Source organism: Castanea sativa, chromosome 4, assembly GCF_040712315.1.
Source record: "Castanea sativa cultivar Marrone di Chiusa Pesio chromosome 4, ASM4071231v1".
Taxonomy (NCBI): domain Eukaryota; kingdom Viridiplantae; phylum Streptophyta; class Magnoliopsida; order Fagales; family Fagaceae; genus Castanea; species Castanea sativa.
The window spans coordinates 21,635,378-21,645,294 of NC_134016.1; positions in this window are offsets into that span (position 1 = coordinate 21,635,378).

Consider the following 9,917-nt stretch of genomic DNA (forward strand, 5'->3'; position numbering starts at 1 on the left):
CCAACCTCCTCATTTTTAATTCTCCAAAATTGGAGAGATTTGGAGGGAGAGTAGAGCACATAAAATTATTGATAAAGTAAATTACCTAATTTACCCTTATTATATTTATAAAATTACAATGTTAAGAACAAAGGGAATGGCTAATTACTCCCTTCCCCCTTACTAATTATAAAACATCCAAACAAGGTGGAGGGTAATCATTCTCCTCTACTCTCCTCCCCACTACTCCCCTCCCCTCTACTCTCCTCTACCCTCCTCCCTCTCTAAACTCCCAAACAGGCTATAAATGAAAGCAGTTGAGACTTGAGAGTAATGACTAATGATGATGGCTTTTTAAGCTTGAATTTATAGGATGAGCACCCATTTCAAAGGGAATTTAAAATGGAGGGTTGGATTTTCTTTACAAACTCTATCAACCCTAGTTATCTATGGTCAAACATGATTCTTAGCTAAATAATCATGTAATTTTATATGGTTTGACCAATCTCATATTGAATTGTAAATACAGTATTAAGTCTCCAAATCAATATTTGTGCCCCACATATGCTTTTTGTTTTTTGGTAGTTCCACATATGCCATTTCTAACTTTAGACAATGCATTGATTAATTTTAAAAATACATATTTTTAAGAGTCAAAATGGGATGTAGATAATGAGTCTTATCAAACGGGCCAGGTTGCGTAAATTCGAGTCTGACCCAATTGGGTACAAGTCCAAAAAGAGCTATAAAAAAAATAGTTGCAAAACCAATGACCTTTAATACGTTGTGTCAAGAGCACTAGTCCGTTGATGAAAAAAAATGGTATTTTACACCCTAAAAATTTATTTTATCTATTTTACTATCTTATTTTACAACTTAATCTACATCTCAATTTTTATTTTTACATACAACTTAATAAATATATATATATATATAAAAAAAATACAAAACAAATACTGTAAAAAAAACTATTGATTTCTTTCTCATCTCTGTCTCTATCCTTAGCAACCAAACTCACACTGAATCACCAGCACCACCAAACCAACCATCCAAAAACACCAAACCAACCAAACAACAACACCACTTCTTATCAAAAAAAAAAACAACACGGCTACCACCACCACCTTTAAAACACGATTGAAACACCAAACCAAACCTCAAACCCACCATTGGAACACCAAACAGAAATCCCAAATCTGAACCCACAGAACTCATCACAGACAAAATACCCATCACCTGCAACCAATTTGGAATACCCTCCACCACCATAGCCTTGCTTGCAACTGATTCCATCCCAGCCCCAACCGATTCAACGCAAGCCCCAACTAATTCAACCCTGTTGGAAAAATAGCATGGAGTGAATAAGAAATTGATATTTCTATGTTCACTTAAAGATTCTATTAAAAGTGGTAAAAATCATGAGTCCCACATAGAAAAGAAAAGAAATAATATATGAGTTTATATGCTCATGAGTTGGACATTGGGTTGGGCTTTTGGCATATGTAGACTAAGCCTACTTGTCCAAATAATAATAGTTGATTATTTTAATTTTTGAGTCAATTAGTCTGTGCACAGCAATTATTACTGAAATAGAGTACCAGTTCAGTAACGTATAATTTTTACATTGTCCCTCATTCATAAACACAACTTTTCAGAAAAAACTCTCCAAGTGAGAATTTTTGGTGCATTCATATTGTGTCAAAGAGAGTTCAAGAGACATTGAGTAGTTCGCAGAGCACGACCTTGTGTGCTTCGTTTTTGTGCTGTAGATCATTTTATCCTGAGAGGCAGACGACCGTGAGTCTCAAAGCACCACAGTGATTGTGTGAGGGGCGAAATCTACTTTAAGGAGATTGTGTCAAACACAAAACTTTATCTGATTTGTTCATCCCTCATGCATTTGATCTGTGAGTTTTTAATTATTTGCAGGTTTTTCTTTATATATACATTTAGTATTTGTTTATTACTGTTGTCTTGTACATCTATTTGTGTTATTGCTTTTTTCTTACATCTATTTATATATACATTTGCTTTTTTCACAAAAATAAATTGTTGAGATTATAGCCAAAAAACCCAACCAATTCAACCCCAGCCCCAATCTGATCTACATCACTCTCCACACCAAAACTGAAACCCAAATGACCAAAGAGGAAGAGACGGAATTGAAACCCAAACCCGATCTCCACCGTGACCCATACTCAAACCTAATCTCCACCGTGATCCAAACTTGATCTCCACTGTGATCCAAACTTGATCTTCACCGTGAAATCCAGCCAACAACCAAACGAGCACCACTGAAACTCAACCTAGTAACCACCGAATTGCCACCCCTAAAATCAACCCACCATCATTGAAACCCATCACTAAAATCCATCATAGAGACCAGCCACCAAAACCCAATCACCGATTCAACTCCACCACCAAAACCCACCATTGAAACCTAACCCAACAACCACCGAATCACCATCCTTAAAATCCAGCCACCACTGAAACCCACCATCTTCGAAACCCACATCACCAAAACCCACCATTAGCAAAACCCACTACCATTGAGACCCACCACCAGAACCCAGCCACCAATTCAGACAAGAAGAAATAGATGAGAGTGAAACAAAGAGAATAGAGAGAAAAGGGTGAGAGGGAGAAGAAAGAGAGACAATGAAGACAAAGACTAGAGAGAAGAGGGTGAGTAAGAGGAGAGAGCAGTTTCTTTGTTCATAAAATTTTAAATTTTAAATTTACCTCCTATGAACAGTGAGGTACTTATTGCAGTTGATGAGTATAATTTTTTTGCATCTAGCAACCCGGTTGTGACATGCTTTTAATGGTTTGAGTTGTAAAATAGTAACTTGGAGGGTTTTACAACCAATGCTAGTGCTCTAATCTATTAACTTTGTTTCTCCAAAAAAAAAAAAAAATTAACTCTATTTTTTTCAAGTACAAAAAAAATGAATATTTTTTTATAAAAAATAATAATAAACTTCAATATATTCTTTTTGTCTTCCTTTTAATACAAATAAGAGAATAAAGAAATGAAAACACTCAAAAAAAGAAGTTAAATAATACATACATTCTTAATTTTGCAATGTAAAGTACACTAGTCTAATAATTTCTCAAAATATTAAAAGAAAAATGGAATGCCCTATACTAAATATTAACCTTAAGCACATCTATCACACTATGCAAAACATGAAATAATTTTTTTTTTTTTAAATAAAGCCTAAAATTCAAATTTTATCCAAAAATATATAATCATAGTAAGATTATGCATGAATTGCGTAGAACAATGTTTGTTTAGCCCAAATTAGGGATGGCAATTCGAGTTCACGTGTCAAGTTCGTGTCGTGTCAAATTCGACTATATAGGTCAACACTAACCCGACATATTTATTAAACAAGTCAAGATTCATCAACCTTAACACGACCCATTTATTAAACAGGTCAGTTGTGTTAACCCGTTTATCAGATTTTATCAAAATGAAAAAAAATAAAAAAAATATATATATATATATATCTTTAATATAAATCGCATCACAAATAATCATTCAAAACTAAAACATATCCCAATATCACAAATAATCAATCACAATATGTTTAAAAAAAACCACAACAATTAATAAATTTATATACCTAAAGTTTGAAGAGTATATAGTAAAATGTCATTTAATTAAAATGGTCAAACGAGTTCTATATGTTGAACACTAACCTAACCTATTTATTAAACGGATCAATCATGTCAATCCAAATATGACACAAACCTATTAACTATCAACCCATAACCTGCTAATTGCGGGTCGTATTGTGTCCAATTTTGCCACCCCTAGCCTAAATAATTAAAATAAAATTTATTTGAATTATTACTATATCTCATAGGAAATAATTAAACTACAAACATATTATACACATTTCACAAACAGCAACAAACAAAATGTCATATTTAATATTTTTATAAATAATGATTTTTCATAATAAGAAATAAATATTTGGGAGTTTGAAACTTTAAAATAAACAAAGGCAAACTCATGCTAGAAAATAAGATTTTTCTCCTTAAAAATAGGTTTAGACGCTTAACCTACTAGTTAATTAGTAATTATTAGATTAACCGGGGTATGGTAATGTGAGATTCTCTCAAGTTTATAGTAAATTTCACTAATTAAATTTATGATAAAATCTAAAAAAATATATGAAAAGAAGAAAAATCATGTCATCATGTTTGAGGAATAACTAATAATTTTCCAAGGTTAACATGACACAACATATCATTTTAGTTAAAAAAACTACAGTTTTCAATCTTCTCTCCGTGTTGGTTTTGGGTTTGTTGTAAGAAAATTGGGTCTAATTGGATCTTGACCCACCCAATGATGCTGGAGCTTAGTGTTGGTTGGATAGAGTTGGAGTTGGACTCTTTGTATGTTGCGTTTTCCTATCAATTTTAAACACCTTCTTATTTCCTAATGCTTATCGAATTTTATTTTATCTTTAAAAAATAAAAATAAAATAATAAAAAGAGAGAAAGAGAATCGATACCAAAGCCATGCTATCTAATTTGTCTATGAGTTTCATTTCATTAATTAGTATTTACCTATTTTTTCTTTTAAGAAACAATATTTACCTTTACCTTAACATTAACAAATATATATATATATATATATATATATATTAAATAAGTTTAAATTCTGTAAAGATTCTATTATAAAACCTTCTAAATTTACACTATCCATCAAAATATTGCCAATGCAACATGATAGTTTTTCTAAATAAATACAAGTATAATACCACTGCTCCCCCATGATGCGGTGGTCACTCTGCAAGTATAAATACTTGTGAGGTATGAGGAGCAAAGGTTAGGGTTCGAGTCTCCAAGAGAGAGTTTCACACACATATACACTTAGATTAGGCTAGAGTATAAATTCTATCTTGTATAAAAAAAATATATACAATTATAATAAATACTCATTAATAACAATCATAATCTTGTATAAAAAAAAATATACAATTATAATAAATACCTATTAATAACAATCATAATTACCAAACTATTGGCAGTAATATTTCTATATATAAATATCTATTAGTAATTACCAAAATTATCAAATTTTAAATTTAGAGTAAAAAAAAGTAAAATATCATTTTCATCCCTAAACTTTCACGAAAGTTATTTTTCGTCACTAAACTCTCAAAAGCTCATTTTTCGTCCTTAAATTTGCAAAATATCTTGTTTTTCGTCATCTATACTATTATTTAAGGGGCTTCCCCTATTTGAATTCCTTATTTTTTTAATTCAAAAATGTTCATACATCCTTATGTTTAAGTAAAGACAAAACTAAAGGACAATTTGGTAATGTTTAAGTAAAGACAAAACTAAAGGACAATTTGGTAAAAATGCAACTTTAACTTCCACTCAAACATTGCCTAAAAAATAGGACTACTCTCTTATTAATTTTTAAATTGATTTATTCACTTATAAATTAGATTTTCAAAATAAAAATTATATATATATAATTAAAAATACATTTTTTTTCTACAAAATAAGACCACTTAAAAGCATCATCTTGTGCGAGGCTAGTTTTGTTTATGTTCGTTAGTTTATGACTTATGTGGCCTAATTAATTGTTGACATGTATTTGACTTGGACTAAACTATTTTAGGTTTTTATTTAAAGTACAAAAATACCCCTCTCCCTCTCTTGACATAATCTGAGAAATTCTATTCCCAAACTGAGACCCCAGCCCAATTGTTAAACCCATCGGCAACCCCAATTGTTACCGGCGACCCAATCACACCACCACTCTCCACAACCAGCCATGCTCACAAACCCACCACCCTACCAAAAAACCCAAACAAAATTCAAACAACGACCAATCCTTTTTAATCGCAGCCGTTCTTTTAAACTCCTCTGCCTTATCCTTGTTCCATCTACACCGTCCATTTGCTCTCTTAGAAAACACAGTCTTTCTCGTCTCTCTTTCTCTCACCACCGATTCTTGCAATATCACACCGATTTGACTCATTTTCCTGCAAACCTAGAAGCGAAAAAACAAATACAAACACATGAAAGGTGGACTTGTCCATGTAAATCCCGTGAGTTTTCTTAAAGTACCAGCAAGAAACATTAAAACAGAGAAGCGAAAGTGACAAAACATGGTTTGTTGTGTTTGTTTCTAGCAGAAGGTTTGGCCGTTGTTTGGATTTATGGGTTTAGGATTTTTGGTTGGGTGGTGGGTTTGTGAGTGTGGTTGGTTGTGGAGAGATGGTGCGATTGTTGCCGGTGACAGTTGGGGTCGTTGATGGGTTTGACAGTTGGGCTGGAGATTCAGTTTGGGTATAGAATTTCTATCATGTTGTGTCGAGAGATGGAGTGAGGGGTATTTTTGTACTTTTCAAAAAATGGTTTTAATGAGTGAATCATTGTGATACCACATCAATACTCCATTAGATCACATAGAACATAAGTTAACAGATATTAAGGGTCCGTCCGATTGGGTGGAAAATATGGAGGATGGAAAATAGAGGAAGGAAACTATGGTGAAAAATACTGTTTTTCACTGTTTGTTTGGAGAAGAAAAATAGGAAAGAGAAAAAACTGGAGAGAAAATTTTCTCTCTAGCCCCACTTTTTTTTTTTTCCTTCCAAATCGGAAGGAAAATCTGCAGAGAAAAGTGTTATGGTAGCACTTTTACAAAAATACCATCTTCCCACCTATTTTTTTTTCAACGATTTTTTTTTTCATCTTGACCTGAAACAACGTTTTCTTCTCCTTTATTTTTTTTCAATGTGACTTGATCTTCAATGTTTGGTTTTTTTTTTTTGGTTCAACGTTACTTGAACTCTCTTCTTTTTTCTTTTTTTCTTTTTTTCACGTGACCTGAATGTTTTTTTTTTCAACGTGACCTAATCTAATTTTTACATTATAATAAAAAAAAAAAATTATATATATGATGTAATAAATTTTATATTATGTAATGAGTACAAATAAATCTATTTTTTACATATTATGTAACAATGGTATAATAGTCAATTTATATAAATTACATTTTTCATCCTTACATTTTTCTCTCCAACCGAACAAAAGAGTTTTCCACCCCCCCACTTTCCATCCCTCCAACCGAACACACAAGAGGGAAAACTAAATATTTTCCATCCTCCTATTTTTCCATCCTTCCACAATTTTTTATCCTCCCACTTTTCCACTCCTCCAATCGAATGGACCCTAATACGCAGACGAAAAGAAAAATGTTTTGCAAAGTTTAAGGACAAAAAATGAAAATTTTAAAATTTAGGGACGAAAAACTAACTTTTGTAAAAGTTTAGGGATGAAAATGATATTTTACCCTAAAAAAAATCAGAGAATTTTCTATTTTGTTGAACTTTCTCATGCATTGCATTTTATACAAGTTACTAACTAGTTATCAAATTGCAAATACACCCTTACATTTTGAGGAAATTTTGATTTTTCTTCCTAAATTTTGAAAATTTTGATCCACTCCGTCAACATTAAGTATTGTTTGGATTTGCTCCATTTTGTCGATGTGCCATGCCTAGTTGTCCATTAAGTGCTAGATTTGTACCTTAATGACACCCTCTATGTTTGTATTTGTTTTGGTTCTACATTCTATACCCTCTATGTTTATGATTTTTTTTTTTTTTGGGCACTCTTTATGTTTGGGGTTATTTTGATTAATTTGGCACTTAAGAGATAGTTGTACATAGCACATTGCCAGAATTGAACTACCGTTAGTGGAATGAATCAAAATTTTGAAACACTAGGGGCAAAATCAAAATTACCCCAAACTTTAGGAGGTGTATTTGTAATTTAGTCTTTAAAAAATTTGGGTTTTGTAATTTATTTACTCCCTCTATCCTAAATTGTTTGGCCTACTAAAAAAAATAAACTCAATTATTTAGGAGAACATCATTAAATGTATTATCTTTATAAAAAAAAAAGTTATAAGTTTCCTAAATTACCCTTAAATAAATTTATAAATAATTTAAATAATTGTGCATATAAAAAATAAAAAAGTTTTACCTTATTTAATTTTTAAAGTAATTGTAGATTACAAACTCTATTGGTGTACTACTTCTACAATTACGAACTCTATTGGATGTAGATTACAAACTTATCTTCAAATTTAAATTCTATAGTAGCCAAGGCTCATTCAAATTCAATTTTTATATTTAAGGGTCCGTTTGGATAAAACTTATTACTGAAAACTGAAAACACTGTAGCAAAATAAATTTTAAATGTGTGAATAGTATTGTGAGACCTATTTTTAATAAAAAAAGTTGCTGAAAAAGTGCATGAACAGTGCGCGCAAAGTACGCGCACTGCAAGTTTTGTCTCCTGCAGCAGGAACGGAAAAAAGAAGAAGGAGAAAACACAAATAAGCAAAACGCAGCCACAATAATTCGTATCCAAACAGATACTAAATCAAATTTTAATACAAGTATTGATAATTTAAGGGTCATAATGGGAATGTTAATAAAATAATAGGGTTTGACTTTTCAAATAAGATTTAGGTTCTGTTTGGATAGAACTTATTGCTGAAAACTGAAAATACTGTAGCAAAATAATTTTTAAATGGGTGAATAGTATTGTGGGACCCATTTTTAATATATATATTTTTTCTAAAAAAGTGTTTGTGGGTCTCATGAACAGTGCGTGAATAGTACCTCTGGTCTCCCACACAGTAACTCCATGTGCATGAACAGTACCCGTTACTATTCACGCGCTGGAGGAAAAAAAAAAAAAAACTGAAAACGTAGCAGACTTAAAACGCAGCAGTAAAATGTGGATCCAAACACATTCTTAATTTTGAAATATCTCAAAATGGAATAGAGGCCAAACAATTTGGAACAGAGTAAGTATTTATTTATATAGAGTTTAATATCATAGTGTAAATTGATTAGGATTATACTCGTTAACAAATACTAAATTGTAACATGTGCTTACACACAAATGCATTCAACAATAGCAATGAACTGATGATGAGGTGGTCTTACCTATGTTAATGAAGTGATCATCTAGACTTTTACCGTAAGTATTATAACTAGATCACTAGGCCCATGTTGGAAAACCCCTTTAGACCATTTTGTTGATTCCTCCTAAGCCATTACCTGCAAGTACGCATAAAACTCAAGTTATGATTTTGATTAAAAGTAATTAACTTTAACATGAAAAGTGTATGAATATCATCAACACCACAAAATTTACTTCCAACTTGACGAGGGAAAATGAACTTTAAGTTGAAAAGTATTTCAATATCATTAACTACACAAAACCCACTTACAATTTAATGGGGAGAAAAAAAATGTTACAAACTTGAAAAGTGTTTAAATATTATCAACTACACAAAACTCAGTTACAATTTGATGAAAGAAATTAACTTCAACATGAAAAATGTTTCAATATCATCGACAACACAAAACCCACTTCAAAATTTCAATGAAAACAATCATAAACTTTAAGTTGAAAAATGTTTCTATTATCAACTAAAAATAAATAAATCCACTTATAATTTGATAAAAAGAAGTAAATTTGTATAAATCGAAAAGTGTTTGAATATCATTAACTACATAAAACTCACTTAAAATAGCTGGCCGTGGACTCCTTTAGTTCCAGCGTCAAAATTAAGAAAATTAATTTAACCCAAAATAGAAAACCTCTACAAATAAGCATGGAGAAAGAAAAAAAAAGCAAAAAAATAAAAAATAATAAAAATAAAAATATCAATTGGTTTGAGAGAAAGAAGCCGGAGGGTTTTTACTGTAGCCGGGGGTTTTTACTGTAACTAATGTAAATGCTCTTTAAGCAATAAAGTTTTATTTTATTTTATATTTTATATTATTTAAAATAATAATAAGTATTCCAAGATTCCGAGAATATGAAAATGGAACCATAAGTTAAATGATATTTTATTCCAAACTCTATTACCACGCACC